The following is an 18563-nucleotide window of genomic DNA, read 5'->3' on the forward strand; positions in this document are numbered from 1 at the left end:
TATAGAATTTAAGTCCTTAAACTCATGAATCACCATGATGAAAAACTCATCATTTTTCATGCTGAGACTATTTTCCTGAATTTTTTTTTTAAGATGACTGACACACAGACAGAACAGTTGATGTGATTTGATTTCAGTCTGTTTCTCTCTGGTATGCACCTGTGACTAATACTCTGAGTAATAGTCTTGGTTGTCTGAAATTTAAAGTGTTTTGGGGGATTTTAAGAAATACTAGAATGATACAGATGTCAGATTAATGCACTACTTCATATGGTGAATAACTTAAAAAATAATGTTAACCTAATACACTGGATGACTTCTGTTGACAGTATTCTAAATGAATAGAAATAAAAGTGCTAATTGATGTCGTACAATTTATTTTTGAATGTTTCTGTAGTTTACATAAGAATGATAATTTTTACCTTTGGCACTTTAATACCATTTTAAGCGTAGAATTATTCATTGATTTTTATTCAAAAACTCAAGTTTTTATTTTGCTGGAGATAGGTGTTATGAAATAGCAACCATTAAACATACTTAGGCATTTTTTAATATTTAATATTAATTTTAATAAGTTTCATGGGAACAATTTTAGTTGCTTTGGACATACTCTTGTGATCATGAAAAGCTGCTTTCTCTTTCTCTCTTATTTTCTTCATTTCAGAAACAGCTGGGATTTTGAAGTTTAGAAAGTGTGCAGCAAATCTCAGTTCTGGTTAAAAATGTCTTGGAGAATCTCTGTATAGTGGGAAATGAGAAAGAGATCACTTTCAATGTATTTTATCCCACCACCTATTTTAATAAGACAGTTATTCATTAGTAGCTGGTTGACAAAGGTGATGACATTGGTTCTCTCAATTTTTAGTTTAAAAGATTATACAGGTAAAATTCATTTTAAGCCCTTATTATGCACACAGCTGTGCTATTGTTCATAAGTCAATGGATTTTTAAGTAGGTTTAACTAACCCAATAGCAAGCAGTTGTAAGATGCAAAATATTGAAGCTGAGACTCAAAATGGAAACTATTACAGCATAGGGAGCAGAACTAAATTTCAAAGGATTGGAGATCTGCCAAGGCTCTTTTGAAAACTAAAATCCCACATACCTATGGCTCCCATGGCAACAGACACAGGAAAAAATAAAAAGAGGTTCAGTGACTATCACATGCAGAGACAAGCTGTCCCACAAAAGCAGAACTGAAGGAAAGAATGGGTCACAATATTATTCTTCGTTTTGGAAGTAATCAGTAAAAAGGGAAATCAATGATTTCCATTTCCTATAAAATCTAAAATGTCTTAAACACCTTAGCTCATCTTGGTGAGAGCCACATTAAATAATTTTTTTGATGTTTCTATCACTCTTGATTTTTGTCACCTCAGAATGTTAATCTTTAACTATAGACGGGATCATTCCAATAACCTGTTATTCAAACATAGCAAATGTAAACATTTGTGAGAAGGTGGCAAGATTTTCTTGACTCCTGGTGCATCTTGGAACTCAAGCATGGTCCCTATATATAGGGGGCATTCAGTAAATATTGTTATTGGTATTCATTCTATTTCATATGTTTTGCCATCATTTAAGAAAGATATAATATCTGCTTGATGTAATGATAATAAGGCTATTATGTCAACTAGTTTTTGTGATATAGCAAACTATCCCAAAACATAGTGGCTTAAAACAACATTTGTTTAGTTCAGGATTCTGTAGTTATCAGTTTTGGTGGGACTGGCCAGTTGTGCTAACCTGGACCAGGCCTGGTCCCAGCTAAGATTTTTGATATGTCTGTAATTGGTTGCCAGGTTAGCTAGGAGTTTGTCTGGCCCAAAACAGTTAGATAGAGTTCCTGTTGTGCCTCAGTGGGTTAAGAACCCGACATAGGGTTCATGAGGATGCAGGTCAATCTCTGGCCTCACTCAGTGGATTAAGGATCTGGTGTTGCTTCAAGCTGCAGCATAGCCCTCAGCCGCAGCTCTGATTTGATCTCTAGCCCAGGAACTTCCACATGCTTCAGGTGTGGTAATAAAAAGAAAAAGAAAAAAAAGGTTAGATACTATAAATTGTGCTTAAAAGGTCAATGGTTCATGATTGATTCTTGTTACCTCTTGAAATATATTTTATTTTAATTTATTATTATTATTATTTTTTGTCTTTTTGCCTTTTCTAGGGCCACTCCCGCAGCATATGGAGGTTCCCAGGCTAGGGGTCCAATCGGAGCTGTAGTCACCAGCCTAAGCCAGAGCCACAGCAACGTGGGATCCGAGCCGCTTCTGCAACCTACACCACAGCTCATGGCAATGAGGGATTCTTAACCCACTGAGCAAGGCCAGGGATTGAAACTGCAACCTCATGATTCCTAGTCAGATTCGTTAATCACTGTGACACGACGGGAACTCCATTGAAATATATTTTAGAAAATTATAAATTTAACCAATAGCTTCCAAATTTGTTTTTACCCATCCTACATTCTAGTATCAAGCTGACTGATTTCAGGTTGTCAGCCCTTTGGGGGAACTGTAGTGATGCCTACAGATATTTAAATTAGATAACCCTCTAATTCTGGGAGCGATATTTACAGCTGACATGCCAAATCTAGCCCACCATCTACTTTTGTAAATAAAGTTTTATCGAAACACAAACATAATCATTTAAAAATATATTATCTCCTACAACTTCCATGCTACAATGGCAGAATTGTAACAGCTCAAACGTCGGTTTCCCAAAGAGGCTTTCCCTAAAAATTCATCTAAAGAAAAAATCTTAACCTATTTTTTTATTCACTTCCTGAACATATGGACTATTTTCCATCACTGTACTTATCAAAACTTGCACTTTTACATTTATTTGTTTGTACACCTGTTTATTATCTGTGTTCCTCAAGATAACCTCATGAGGGCAAAAATCATGTCTACCTCATTCATCATTTCTAACAAAGTACCTGGCTTATAGTAGATGTTCAACAAATGCTCATTGAATAATGGAGAAATAAATTGCCAAATGGGATTTCAAAAACTATTGTTTATATATTAATAAAATTATAGGACTTTTCTGCAATGTTTAGACATCTCACATTTACCAAGAGCTACTTTCAAAGAGCAACATTTAAGCATGTGTGTGTGTAATAAGGCATATAATATATGTAATATAATACATATAATATATATGTGTAACACACACAATATTTCATTGCTCTCAAGTACTCCTTTCTGAGCACAAAATTCCCTCTCTAACCCTTAACCATCCATCCATCCATCCAAACTCATCCATTTGTCCTTTTACTATTGTAATTACCAACCCAATGTTTTTCCAATTTAAAACCTAATCACTAAAAGGAAATTTTCAAAATCATTGGTAATTTTAAAAACTAGGATCTTTTAAAGGTTCCCTCTTGTATTAAAAATCGAGTCCAAAATCTCTAGCATGTCATTCCAGTTGACCCAACCTCAGGTTCCATTATATGGCAAATCCTATATGCACCCTGTTTTAAACTTCTATTCATAATACTTCTCAGTATGATTCCCATCAGTTAATATAATTTTATTATCAGTATTAATTCAGTTAACATCTTGTCACAAATATGTGATGCAAGCAACTCTACTACTCTGTATAATAGGGGGAATTATTTGTTAGTTAATTGCACTTACTGTTGAACTTATACTAAAAATTCATTTATATGTATAATTCGTTAAGAAAAGGTGCATTTTCTTTAATATGCTATAATAATAAACATTTTTACTTATGATATAGGCATCTTATTTCAGAATAGACTGGGAAGATAGCTCTGTGTGTTTGGATTTTTAAGGTCAGTTTAGAAATAAATTTAAAACATAGGTTGATGTGTTTCTAGGAAAAAAAAAAGCAGCTGTGGAGTATTTCAAGTATTTAATGTGTTTAGTGTCTGTGCTAACAATGCCCTTTTTGGAACAAGTGGGGGTGATAATCTTGGAGAGGTTTCAATGGGTACCACACCATTCGTTCCCATTCTTTTCATGTCATAAATCAAAGGGATTAACTGGATCATTTGTGCCTATTTGTAAACCTGCACATTTATGGTTAATTCTTTGAGCATAAGAATTAAAATTTCAAAGTAAAAGCAAAACTTCTTGAGATGGAATCACAATCACAATGTGGGTAAAACGCATGCAGAATTTTGGGATTAAAAAAAAAAAGGTGATGCCTCAGAGTTCCATGCAGTTTCTCTTTCTTTTGCTTTCCCTTTAGCAGAAAAGACTTTCAGTTCCCTTCAGTCCAGTCTTTTTTCTCCTTTTCCATCTTTTGATCCACTGCCAGTCTCCCTGTCTAAAGCTGGGCTGAAGGAAGGCAGATTGAAAGCCTTGGCTGCAATTAATGCAGCAATGATATTCTGGACTGGGCATTGGATTTGGAATCAGAGACGTAGACTCGAATTCCAATTCAGTAACTCACAACCTGGGTGATCCTGACCACATTTTGAGTCTGTTGTCTCCCTTCCCTCACAAGGTAGTTTTCAGAATCAAATTAAAAACTGTACCTGAGGGGAGTTCCCTGCTGGCTCAGCAGCTTAAAGATTGGCACTGTCACAGCTGTGGCTCGGGTGGCTGCTGTAGCACAGGTTTGATTCTTGTCCCAGGAGCTTCTGCATGCCATAGGCACTGCAAAAAAAAAAAAGTGAGAATCCCCAGACACCCATCTATCATTAGTCTGTCACAAGTCCTTTCTCACAGGACCTGTCTGATTTTTGACTTTTCTCTGCTTACAACATACATAAGAAATTTTGAAAGTAGATTTGGAACTTCAGCATTCCATTTCCTTCCTAGTGTCAAATGTTCCAGTGTTCCAGAATATTTATTGAATATCCTGAAGAAAGAAATTAGTCAGTCATTATATTGTTTCTTACTAGCTGAGTATTGAGTTGTGTAGACAGTTAACATCTAGATGAGCAGTTGCATTTTCTGCTGATCATCAGATATGACCTGTATAATGAGGATGACATCAGAACTTAAAAAAATAAATAAATGAATAAAAAGAAGACAGTGACATTTAAGAATCCTTCTGAGGTGATATGAAGGCATCTAAAATCACTATTTGACTTTATTGTAAGAAATCCCATTTTAACTTTAAGTGAAGCAGAAAAATTCTATATCAGAGCTTCTTTACCTGTGAAGAATTTAAACATCTGGTAAGCAAGGGCTTTCATAAGAAACTTAGTGACTGCAATTGGTGTAACAATAAATTATCTTGTTCACAAAATGATTCAATGTTTGTTGAATGAACATACAGGTGAACGTATATAGTAATGTCTATCAGGATTATAAAGGCTAGGAAAAAGAAAAATGAAGTTGAAAATTGTATATATTCATAATTTTAGACTCACAACTGAAAAAATGTTTATCACTATTTCACAGTAGTATAATAAAAAATTAATTTGAGAAATAAAAGTTTTTAATCTGATAGTTTACTTGTGGAATCCAGGAATTTGTAGATAACGTGATGGCTGTCTTCTTGAAATTTGGTGCTTTGAAATTTCTAATAAGTCACTTTCTGGCAGATATGCACTATTATCTTGTTCTAAGAATCCACCCAATAATTTACTGAACACTTATTGAACACCTACAAAGATTAGGTGTTAGATACTATAGTAAGAAAGATGAAGAGGACACTTTATTCTCAGGGATTCATTCAGTAGCTCAGACAGGTGTGTAATTATAGCATAGCATCTTCTCTCAGTTTTAACCTGGTTGACCTGTTTATACCATTCATGTTTCTTTGGAGTTGTCAACTCTTAAGAAAAGCATAGTTTCCTAACATGCGTATGCTGCTTTACCCCTGGCTAAACACAATAATTAACTGATCCTTTAAATGGTTGGAAAACAACACTGTATTTCCTTTAGAAATAAATATGATAAAACCAGAAAAAAACATATTTTCTCACATAGGCCTTTAGGGTAAATGGCCAGGAACCAGGTTCTTAATATCTTCTAACAACTAAGAGTTTGTTTATAGATTTCCAGATATATTTGCTTACAGAGTTTGAAAATAGTTGAGATCATGAATGAAATTTTAAAGCTTTAATTACCATGTAATATGTCTTTGAGATCTTTCCTTACTGAGACCTAGAGAAAAGGACATGGTAGACAGTTCTGATTCTGCACTGGTTCTCTCCCCGGGTGCTACAGCTAAGGAAGTAGACATTCAAATAAATCTGAATTTTTTCGATAATTTATTAATAAGCTTTTTGACTCTAAACATCAAAACAGCATAACTAGATCAGAAAGAGAGCCTCTGAGAAAAACATTATGCCATTCAATGCATAATATAATTTATTTAGGTTTTGGTGAGGCAATACCTAAATAATAAAACATCATCCCGAAATATTTTGTTCTTATGAAAATAAGAATTTTGTTCACATGGTAGAAATCATGGAAAAATCAAATAATGTTATAAAGAGAACTCGTGCAGATTGCAAACATCAATGAGAAATAATAATATATGTGTTTTAGGGGATAAAATTAAATTTTAAAAATTAATGCGATATCATGAATGAAAAAATCTTGAATGAGATAAATTTGCTAAATGTTACTGGGCCAGTTTAGATACGAGATCAAAAGTAAGCCCTGTAGAAAAGATAACTATAATTTTCAACGACTGTATTTTCAAAATACTATTTTCATATAGTACTCTGTGTGAACTGATACTATTGAATTCCTAAAAAATGCAAAGGAAAACAATTTTCTCAGTTGTCAATAATATTAAAAATATCTATTTTTAAATATCTACCTTTAAATTTATTTATAAGTACCAATTAGGCATGATGAATAAATTACATAGAACTTCCATATGACCCTGCAATCCCACTCCTGGGCATCTATCCGGACAAAACTCTACTTAAAAGAGACACATGCATCCGCATGTTCATTGCAGCACTATTCACAATAGCAAGGACATGGAAACAACCCAAATGCCCATCAACAGATGATTGGATTCAGAAGATGTGGTGTATATACACAATGGAATACTACTCCGCCATAAAAAGGAATGACATAATGCCATCTGCAGCATTATGGAACTAGAGAATCTCATACTGAGTGAAATGAGCCAGAAAGATAAAGACAAATACCATATGATATCACTTATAACTGGAATCTAATATCCAGCACAAATGACCATGTCCTCAGAAAAGAAAATTATAGACTTGGAGAAAAGACTTGTGGCTGCCTGATGGGAGGGGGAGGGAGTGGGAGGGATCAGGAGCTTGGGCTTATCAGACACAACTTAGAATAGATTTACAAGGAGATCCTGCGGAATAGCATTGAGAACTTTGTCTAGATACTCATGTTGCAACAGAACAAAGGGTGGGGAAAAAAAAATGTAATTGTAATGTATACATGTAAGGATAACTTGACCCCCTTGCTGTACAGTGGGAAAATAAAATTTAAAAAATAATAATTTTGTAAGCAAAATGATGTAATAACCCAAATTTTATGTACATAGTATTTTTTTTTTTTGTCTTTTTAGGCCTATACCCACTGCATATGGAAGTTCCCAGGTTAGGGGATGAATTGGAGCTGCAGCTGTCAGACTACACCACAGCCACAGCAACACCAGATCCGAGCCGTGTCTGTGACCTACACCACAGCTCACAGCAAAGCTGGCTACTTAACCCACTGAATTGGGCCAGGGATCAAACCCACGTCGTCATGGATACTAGTCAGGTTCATTACTGAGCCACAATGGTAACTCCTGTACATAATATTCTTGAAAGCAAAAAAAGCATAAAGAACTTTTTAGAAAAACAATAGTATTAATAAAAATATTTTAAATGCATAAAACAAAAAGTGCAATCTTTGGATAATGTTGCCATTTTTTCACATAAAGAATACTAGAAAAGTAAGTAGAAAGAAAGCTAATTTCTACTGTGAACCTCACCATCAGCCTATGATATCGGTCTTAAAAGAAAGACATCTAATGTACAGTTCAGTATTCTGGATACCATATGAATAAATCACTGTTAACTACTGAAAATTTTGCAATTGAAATTATGAACAGAAAGAAAAATTATTATGTTCTTTTCTGTAATCTAGCTTGAGTCTTGATGAAATGTTATACTACATGTATAATAATTTATCTCATGATTTTTCATACACTTCTGTGGTCCTTGCTGTATATCTAATTTTGCCATTATTACCAAAATTAAAATTTACCGAAAACTGTGTAAACCCTAAAATATCACAGAAAAGATTGTCAAATCTAGTGACAATATCTGTAGTAAATTAGATCAAGTAAACAATCTTAAAGAATTGCATTTTCAATAAAATATTTAACTACTTCATTTCATCCTAGCGATTTTGAGTTGCTAAATGTTATGGTTAAACCTTCTAATTTTTAAATTATTTTTGTATTTTGATTTTTGTTATTCACCCAGATATACCCTGGGATTGTTATGGAGAACTAGATAGTAGCTTCCTTTAGTGACTCTGCTAGAATTATGCCATTTTTTTAACTGCTTTTTTGTGTCATTTCATATAAATGTATTATCAATTATTTAACCATTCCATTCTGATTGATTGTTACCATCTTTTTAAAAAAATAGTAGTGCCCTGAATTTCTGTATATCTACACTCACAAACATTTCTATAGGATATTAACAGAAATAGCATCAATCAAAGAGTATATACAATTTAAAATGATAGAAATTGCCAAAGTATTCTTAAAGGGTGATGAAAACTTTTACTCCCCTCAAAATTGAAAGCGAATATCCCTTTCCTTACAGTTTGAGAACACTAGGCATTATAAAGCTATTTTACTCTTGATTTCTTTTTTTTGTCATAGTAATAATTTTATTTTATTATTTTTTATAATGTTTTTAAATTTCTTTTTCATTATAGCTGGTTTACAGTGTTCTGTCAATTTTCTACTGCACAGCATGGTGACCCAGTTATACATACATGTATAGATTCTTTTTTCTCACATTATCATGCTACATCATAAGTGACTAGACATAGTTCCCACTGCTACACAGCAGGATCTCATTGCTAATCCATTCCAAAGGCGATAGTCTGCATCTATCAACCCCAAGTTCCCAGTCCATCCCGCTCCCTCCTCCTCCCCCTTGGCAACCTCAATTTATTTATCTTGGTATTAAATGCTTGCAATGAGCACCATTTTACACATTTTTGACAAGTGATTATTTTTTTCTTTATGAATTGCCTCATTTTCTGAGTCCAGTTTTCTATTTAATTATCTTTTTTGGGGGGGAGTATTGATTTCTAGGAGATATTTATAAAATGAAACTAATGTCAATTCCTTGTCCTTTCTACATGGTGAAAATATTTCTTCCAGTCTGTTTTAGATCTATTTCAACTTAATTTATCAAATTTTTTTCTGAAATGAACTAGAAATGTAGTCAAAGCTGTCAATCTTTTTTTATGACTTCTAGTAAGAAATAGGTTATATAATGTATATTGGATATATGAATTGTGTATGTATATATTCATAATTATATATCAATGAGTTTTAGAGTTTTTAAACATTTAATTATTTAATATCCCAAACCTACAATAATCCAAGATTTTGACTTTCTATACCTCTTAAATATTGCTTTCCATCTAGCCAATTTACTTCTGAATTTATCTCTGTCTTGTGGAAACTTGTTAAATGCACACAATGGCACCACAACAGGCAAAGTACACTGTTTCCTAACAGACTAAAGGCACAAGCTCAATCAGTACATTATCTGCTTTCAAAAGACAACTGGTGACAGTTTAAAAGTGTTTTATCACTGTATGCCATCACCATCCTTCTAATCTCAAGGAAGAGTTTTCTCACTGTTCCCTAACTGCTCATCAGGCCTGTGACACACTGAGGTTTTTCTGCTATGGAAACACCCAATTTGTGTATCAATCAGGAAACACAAAGTTATGCCTGCAGTAATAAAACCACCAAATCCCTCACAAAACTATGGTGTAAAATTGTCTATTTTCTCATATTGTGTATATATCCATTGAGGGTTATATCAGGCAGAAATGATGACTCTCACTAGATTCTGGAATATTACGCAGTGGCAAAATATTTTACTTTCACTCCTATAGTTTTTCACTCCAGGATCCAGGCTAAAAATAGTCTCTATCTAGAAAAAAAGCAAGTTTCTTGGCAGACAGAGGAAAGAAAAATGGAGTTAAAGCTTCTGTTCAGAAGTTGCATACATAATTGTCACAAATGGTTAATTGGTTCAAGCAAGTCACTTGCAATTCCTGGGTTTAATAAAGCAGAAATGTACAATGTTCTGGCAGGGAGAGGAGGAAATTCATGACAATAATAAAAGCAACCTATTTCCTTAAAATTCACCTTTCCCCTCTGTTGTTTCTATTCTCTCTATGGGATTCTTTCTTGGTCTTTAGTCATTTTGCTGTATGTTCTAGGGTATTTGAATTTATCTTCTACATGACTAATTTAGTCTTCAATGGTGTTTAATCTATTATTTTTCTAATCAGTTTAAACATGCAATTAATTCCAATGTACTGATTTCTGTTCTCTTGATTGCTCCAGTTTAGAGCTGTCCAGTCTTGTTTGACCAATGTTATATTCCCATAAATCTATTATGGATGTAGATTTATATTCAAGTTTTCCTTTTTATTTCTCACATTATCTTCTTAAATCTATTTCTTTCCTTACTTGATCTTATCTTAAATATTTTATGATATTTTATCCTTCATTTATATTTATTAATGAAAGGCTATGCTGTCAGTATAGGTAGATGATAGTATAGGTAGCTCTCTCTGCAGTCTGTCTCTGAGTCAGACCTCTCTCCTGACTTAGGACTATTTGAAATCTGTGCAAATGTGTGAGGCGTACAGATGGGCAAGATTCACTTTAAGAACAAGAAACAGCATAGAGACTACTTGTTTTCAACTATTACAATAAAGAGAATTTTACTTGGGAAGAGAACATTTTCATGCATATTTTTTCTTTTTGGTATCTTCACATAAGACTTCCAAAATTTTGTGTATTCCTTCAATCTTTAATTAACAAAGGATAGAAAAAATTGAAATTTATTAAGGAAGAAATAAGAGTGAGACATGAATATCTCTGTATTTTAGCTTGGACAATTCAACCCAATAATATGTGGATGAGAATACTAAAACTCCCTGGCTCCTTCACTTATACAGTTAAATGACTACTTACTCATTCTCCCAAAACAGCACGATAATTTATGGGGCTAGACGAAAAATCTGAGTCATTCTGTCATTGTTGGGATAGATAATCCTTTCAGGGCCTAAGCCCAGTAATTTAAATGTATAGTGTTAAATAAATGATGGCTTCTTAACTCCTGTTAACCAAACTCTCATGCATTTCTTTTTCTCTCTTTATGTTTGATATTTAAATATCAAGTTGTTGCATTGGCTTTGTGAGTAAAGAATTTTCAGTGAGGGGTTCGTTGAAAGGAAAGAAAAGGGAAGTAAGAATGCTGGAATGCAATTTATTACAGCAACTGAGATGGTAAAAAATGGATGTTCGGACATATAAAAATATCTTTTGATATGTGGCTATGGTTTTGTCTTAGATGGATTTCTTCTGTGGCTCTGACTCAGACTCATGTGCTTCTCAAAATCCCTTTTCAAAGGAGATTATTCTATTTTTCTTTTTATATACCAGATTCTTTTCTCTACCAATGGTCTCTTCCAGCGGTCACTGGCTCCACTCCATTGACGGATTATGTTTCTGTTTCTTCAAACCATTTTACTCCTCTGTGATGTTATGAAAATGTTCTGTTTTCTTCAGTGTTGCACACCCATATGCCTGGAACATAGTAGGCATGTAATTCATTTCGTTGAATGAATTAAAAATGCACAAATCAGGCATCTAGTTGTACATGTGGTGATAAGTATTTCCCTAAGTGTGCATTGTTCAGAAGAATTGAATCATAATAATTAAAACCACATCAAGATCCACCACCAAACTCTTTGATGGTGAAGCCATTCTGTCATTCTCACTTAATTATAACAATTCTTGTCATACTGACCTAGACATTTGAGGCACAGATTTTGATAGATTCATGTCTTTTTGATATCTTGGGGGTTGGATCCCATCTTTGTGCATTTTTTTATATTGAATTTGTTATATTTTGCCATATTTTTTATTTGAAGTGTTTGCTTCCATTGTTTATAATTATCAAGTAACCATATCTTAATATTGTAATTTTAAGGTGGTTAATATTTAGTAAGTCAATGTTAAAAGTTAAAATAACTAAGACAAGTACATAATTTAAATTTTACTTACCTTCACAATTTATTTTTAAATGATTCACTGTTGTTTTGGTTGTAAAGAACAGAAAAATTCAAAATTCTCTTGGTTATTTGATTTGTTAGCTCACCGAGGAAGAAAAAGTAAATAAGTGCAACCAGGTGTTAGACACAGATGTGTATTACTATAGTTAATAATATGTCATGCTTTTCCTGTGAAAAATCTCCTAATACATTATTTTTCGGAATCATAAGTCATTGCAATGCAAGCCAAAGATTCTATTTAAAGAGGAAACAATCATAGCTCAATATATAATTAAATCTTTATTTACCTTCTTCTTCTGTTCAGATGTCCACTGGTTGCAGGACATATATTCAGGAACATGTTGGCTTGCATTCATAAGCTTTGATGGACAGAGCCGGAATAATATATGATCAGAGGGTATCAAAGAAATACAAAAATCACGCTTGAATTGAATTTTAAGAGCTAGGAACATAAAGATGCACACTACATAAGACTAAAGATCTTTGCTCTTGAAGCCAGGCCACCTGGGTTCAAATCCTGGCCCAGTTAGAAACTGGAAAAGTCACTTAACCTCTCCATGTCCTAGTTAACTCATCTGTGAAATGGAAACTTTTTGACTTAGGGGTATTCACCGAATTTACACTTGTGTTTTCTTAGTCTGGATGAGATAATAGTGTCATCTCCTGGAGAGGTGTTAATTTACTTAAGGTTCAACCAGTTATTGACAGGAGTGGGATGCCCATGATTGGCTTAGACTATAAGCCAAAGTAAAACCCCAAAGCAAACACTGAGAAAACCACAGAATTTACTAAACTACCTTCAATTCAACAATTAGTAATGGCTAGTATTTGCTGAGTACACAGTATATCCCAGAGAGGACTGTAAGGATTTTTCATTTATACTGTCATTTATTCCTCAGAGCAAACCTGCAATTAGGTATTGTGTCTTCACTTCACAAAAGAAAAAAATAAGGCCCAAGAAGGGTGAAATAATTGCACCAAGTCACACCGTTTGCTGGTGTCGTGTCATACATCTACATTCTTATACACCGTCAGAGACCATGCTCTTAATCACTAGACAAAGCTATGCTTCTATTACTCGTAGCAATGGAAGGAAGTTAAGTTAGTGAACATTAGGAATGAGAGTTAACTCTTAGACCTTGTCATTTACTGCAGATCTATTTGGTTGAAATCAACAAAACACTAGCACAGTATGATTATGAAGTGAACAAATGCATGGAAAGAAAAGGACACATGTATCATACGGACAGTAGAACTGTCAAGATTTGGCTATCGCCTATGGGGGAAGATATTTGCTGCAGAGGACACAATGCAATTTCTCTCTCTAGGAGATGTCTCCAGTTTGAGAATTTTGATTCCATTTTCATGAGATATTAGGGTGTGGTTTATTGAAAAAAATATGAATTAGAACATCAGAAATATTCTTAGTATGTAAAAGTACAGAATAACCATGTAATGGTCTTAACAGAAAAAAATGTCTAAAGAAACTTTTTTTGGGGTCAAAAACCTCATTATATTGAGAGTGCTATTTAATGGTGAATGCATGTAAAATAAGCATTGTGAGAAGAAAGTAGACGAGTGAAAGATAAAATTATTTCTATGATGACCAAAAATGTAATCCAATAAAATATAAAAACTTGTGTGAAAACTCTTCAAAAAAATTACAATAAATATACTACTGAAATGATGTTCTCTTTCCAATTGATACTGTGTGTGTATGTGTGTGTTTACTTATTAACTAGGAGAAAGGGTATATCTCTTAATACCCAATTGGGCCCTACACATACTTTTATCTATCAATTTCCATGTTTTAGTTTTAAACCGCTGTTACTTTAAATAAAAAATTGGCTGTCCTATATCAGAGTATCCAGAGTATAAAATTTCAGTTTCCTCAGTTTTAGGGCTATTCATTTGGTTTCGCACACGGAAAATGAAGCTGCAAAAATTCAGTGCAAACTTGGGTAAACAAAGCTAGTTGATTTTTAAGGTAATGATAGGACTTGATATAATAGAAATGAGCTCCAGTGTTGATAATTATTGAGCCTCTTTCTTTCATAATTTTTCTATCTGAGAAAAAAGGATTACTCATGTAGAGTCTCATTGCCTTTCACTTTCTGTTGGCTTATCAGTGGTTAGCTGTGGCAGCCAAAAAGATGTTCCACTATCTCCCATCAAGCTAGAACCTGTCATGAGGAGTGGTTAGTTGAGAGTCTTCAGCTGTGGAATAAATAAATATTTTCATGATTTCAAGATGAAGTCATGCTTTTCCTAGAGAACACATAGACAATATAAGACAGACATTGGCAGAGCATGATGGGAATATGAGTGGCTGGCCATTTCTACACGGTCTAAGTCCTTTCTACCCAATCTTCTTTCCTTAGTTCTCTCTTTTCATAGGCTTCAGATCTATATAATGGCCTGAAGGCTCTTCTTGCTGCCTATTTCTGATCCTGTCACAGGCATTGTCTCCTGTAAAGCAAGTTGCACTTTTAAATCTGTCTTGGTTTCTGCCTTCTGAAGAATTCAACTGGCACATGTCAAAGATGAACACCTTCTCTTTGTGATGGTGTTCTCACAAGAAGCCAGGGGATCCTTATCAGTGGGTAGAAATACTAGCAAAACATTTATATTTGTGAATAAAGATATTAATTAACTCAAATATATTTGAGAGCTTACTATGTTCCACACTATTCTATGCACTTGAAATATATCAGCAAAAAAAGTAATATAAATAATCAAAAAATCAATATAGAAGAGATATATTGCTCAAAGTGTCCCAAATTTAGCTATTTACTAAAAAAAGTACTTTGGCATTGTCAGCTGACCCTATAATCCAATATAAGTACTAAATTTATTAATCATTAAATTTAAAATAAGAATAAAGAATAACTCACAAAAACCAAAACTGAAACTATAGAAGGGCTAGAAGAAAATAGTTGCAAATATGCATCTATTCTCTATGTGGGTAAAGTATTTTTCTAAATATAAAAAAATTGAATTCATTTACTAAGCTGTAAGAACTTCTGCATATCAAAAACATTGCCATGATTTCTAACGCAAGTGGTGAGTACAGTGGTAATACCTTTTGATGTGGAACCACCATATTCTTTCCAATTGTGTTGGAGACATGGAAGAAGGCTGACACACAGAAGAACAAGTCTTATAGAAAAATGGATAACTAAATCTACAGAAAAAAACACTCATTGTTTACCCAATTTTACAATTCACAAAAGATACCAGGTAATAAAAGTACTAAGCTGAGATGATTCCCAGCTTCCCTGGAGACATACAGCTCTTCATAACCATGCTTTTTGGCCCATAGGTGAAGTGCTTTGAAGCAAATAGAAGTTCTCCTTGTTTTTCATTACACAGGTCTTTGACTCTTTACCTCTACTCCCTCTATGTTAGGAGTTCTTTACCTTTTTTTTAGGGTACATTTAATGATTTTGGCAATCTAAAGAAGCCTATAGACTATATCTCAGAATAATGGCTCTTAGATAGGTAAAATATAATATCTAGGATTCCACTCCTAGCCTGGGAACTTCCATGTGCTGCAGGTACGGCTCTAAATAGCAACAAAACAAAAGAAAACAAACAAAAAAAGCAAAAAACAAACCAAGTGATAATCTAAAAAATCAACTTAAACTAAATTAAACTAACTTAGTAACTTAACTAAACTAGTATTTACCCTAAAAATTGGGAGGGAAAAGAAAAGAGTAATTTTCGGCTTAACACCAAATATTAAAGAAGAGATGTCCAAATGCTGTTTGCTAGAAATCTGAAGTTGATTAAATCAAAACAAGTGAAACAAAAAGCTTTGAGAAAACAGGGGATCCAATACTGATATGTTAGTATAGAAACCAAAGCAAAACTCGTTCAATAGGACACCACCAGTAGAGTATTGATTACAGATTTCCTAGTGATAAAAAAGCAATTGCACACATTACAATAGAATGAAGCATGCTAAAAATGAGAGGAAAAAGAAAACCTTACTTAAATCTCTTCCTCAAAACTCATTGAAAACAACAGAAAGTAATAAAAAGGGTAGAGGGGGCATATCTCATCAGTGATTTGAGAAAACAACCAAAACCTCAAACCACAAACCATGGAGTACACTTGCCAAAACTGTAAAGCCTGGACTTTGTCAAGAGTTATATTTATTGCCTTTAAACTTTAGCAAAGTACATGTTCTCCTCAAGGGTCACCTTCATGGAAAGCATGTGTTAGGTAGAGTTTGATTAGAGAGATTGGACCTGGTTCAGTACAGGTCATAGGTTTTATATACAGTGTCCAGAAAGAAATCTAGTTCAAGGTTGGTAGGGAAGCTAAGAGAAATATCAAGCTGAGAAGTAACTTCTTTCATTTAGCATTTGGTTTCTTGGCTCTGGGAGACTACAGAGTGGAGTGGAATGAAAGAAGGAAAGGAGCCAGACCACCAAACAGCCAGCCTGAACCTGAACAGATATGGCTGTGAAGCCCATGCTTTCTTAAGCAGAATTTGAGGGAAGTTATGTCTTTGTACAAAGAATGTGGACACACACCTAGAAAACAGAAGGGTGTGTGTTCTGGACAGTAAGTATTCTGCGTGCCTTATTTCCAACTGCCTCTCCTTACACTGTGTTTTCTGGAGGCCACTGCTCATTCAAAGGTGAGTTTTAGGAGTTCTCCTGTGGGTTAAGGATTGGCATTTTTATTGCAGTGGCTTGGGTTACTGCTGTGGCACAGGTTCGATCCCTGACCCAGGAACTTCCACATGCCATGCACATGTCCAAAAAAACCCCAAAATCCTAAGACGAGTTTTAATGGGAAGCAAACTAGTAAAGTTTCTATACATAAAAACTGCCAAACATAAAAGGAACAGACACATAATCAAAAGATAAACATCATACACCTCTGGAAGAATCACTCCTTCAAAATATAGAAAGACCTTAGAAATTACCTTTTAAAACCTCAAACTAATGAAAGATAACCTTATCTTTTTTAAAGAGGTAAAGAAATGAGAAAAAAGTTTTAAGAAATCAGAAGCTCATAGATCAGTGCAAATGAAAAACTTGAGAATAGGAAATAGGGAAGAAACGAAAGTGAATTAAAATACTAAAGGTACGATAGAAACAAAAAAAGATAATATCACGGAAAAAAATGTCAGAAAGATGTGGATAGACTTGAGCCAAAACACGTAACAAAAGGAAAATGCCAACTAGCTAAATAGGGCTACACAAATTAAAAATATGGTAACAAAGGACATCTGGACCACACATGATCAGCGGTTTTGAACAGAACAGAATACAAAGAATACAAAATCTATTCAAATATATAATAGGTGCAAATTTTGAAACAAAGATTGGACTCTCTAGACTTATGGAACATGCGTACTACTTACCAGGGAAAATTGATAGAGAACAATAGACACCACACGCCTTGGGGGTTTAGCATCACTAATTGGTGTCCAGACAGAAAGGAACAGCCTTTTATACCAGAAGGCAGTGCTTTCAAACCAGTAAATGATGTCTCCAAATCCTGAGACCAAGAAAATATAACCCTTGATTTCTTTCTTAGGAAAATTTTCATGTATAACAGCAGAAGAGATCGCAAGTGTCCAAGAACTTTAGCAAATTCAGATCCAGACAAATGACAAATAAAATTGTTCTATGACAACCAGCATAAAGAGAACAGTACTATAGAAACTATCTTGAGGAGATGGAAGAGAAATTGTAGGGAGTAAAAACTTTTAAATATATAAAAAACTGAAATCAGCCATAGTAATTATTTCATTTAGAAAGACAGAAAGGAGTTCCTGTCATGGCTCAGTGGTTAATGAACCCTACTGGTATCCATGAGGACGCGGGTTCCATCCCTGACCTTGCTCAGTGGGTTAAGGATACCACATTGCCGTGAACTGTAGTGTAGGTCACAGACGCAGCTGGGATCCCATATTGCGGTGGCTGCGGTGTAGGCAGGCAGCTACAGCTCTGAATCAACTCCTAGCCTGGAAACCTCCATATGCTGTGGCTGAGGCCCTAAAAAAGACAAAAGACAAAAAAATTAAAAATAAAAAAAAGAAAGCAAGTATGAACATAATTGTATTAAAAACACAAATCAAGGGACTAAGAAGAACATATGTGCATTATATCATCTTTACTAACAAGGAATGAATAGAAACTGTATTAATGGAAACATAATTTTTTAAAATGCCAGAAAAATATCAATAATTCTGACAACCTATGTAAAGGGTATGGGGATGGGTCTTCATTTTACTGTTCTAACATATTATCTGTGAATACCAAAATTTTCAAAATAAGA

At 34.0% G+C, this 18563-nt stretch overlaps 1 long non-coding RNA gene across 1 annotated transcript; it reads right to left on the minus strand.

Annotated features, from left to right (window-relative positions):
- Positions 1-4604: 4604 nt before the first annotated feature.
- LOC125122240 (uncharacterized) lies at positions 4605-17707 on the minus strand. The gene is made up of 3 exons (XR_007133736.1): positions 17644-17707; positions 12551-12622; positions 4605-4631 (listed from the first exon to the last, which is right to left on the minus strand). It is a non-coding gene; the product is annotated as an uncharacterized LOC125122240 (long non-coding RNA).
- Positions 17708-18563: the final 856 nt, after the last annotated feature.

Source organism: Phacochoerus africanus, chromosome 3, assembly GCF_016906955.1.
Source record: "Phacochoerus africanus isolate WHEZ1 chromosome 3, ROS_Pafr_v1, whole genome shotgun sequence".
NCBI lineage: Eukaryota > Metazoa > Chordata > Mammalia > Artiodactyla > Suidae > Phacochoerus > Phacochoerus africanus.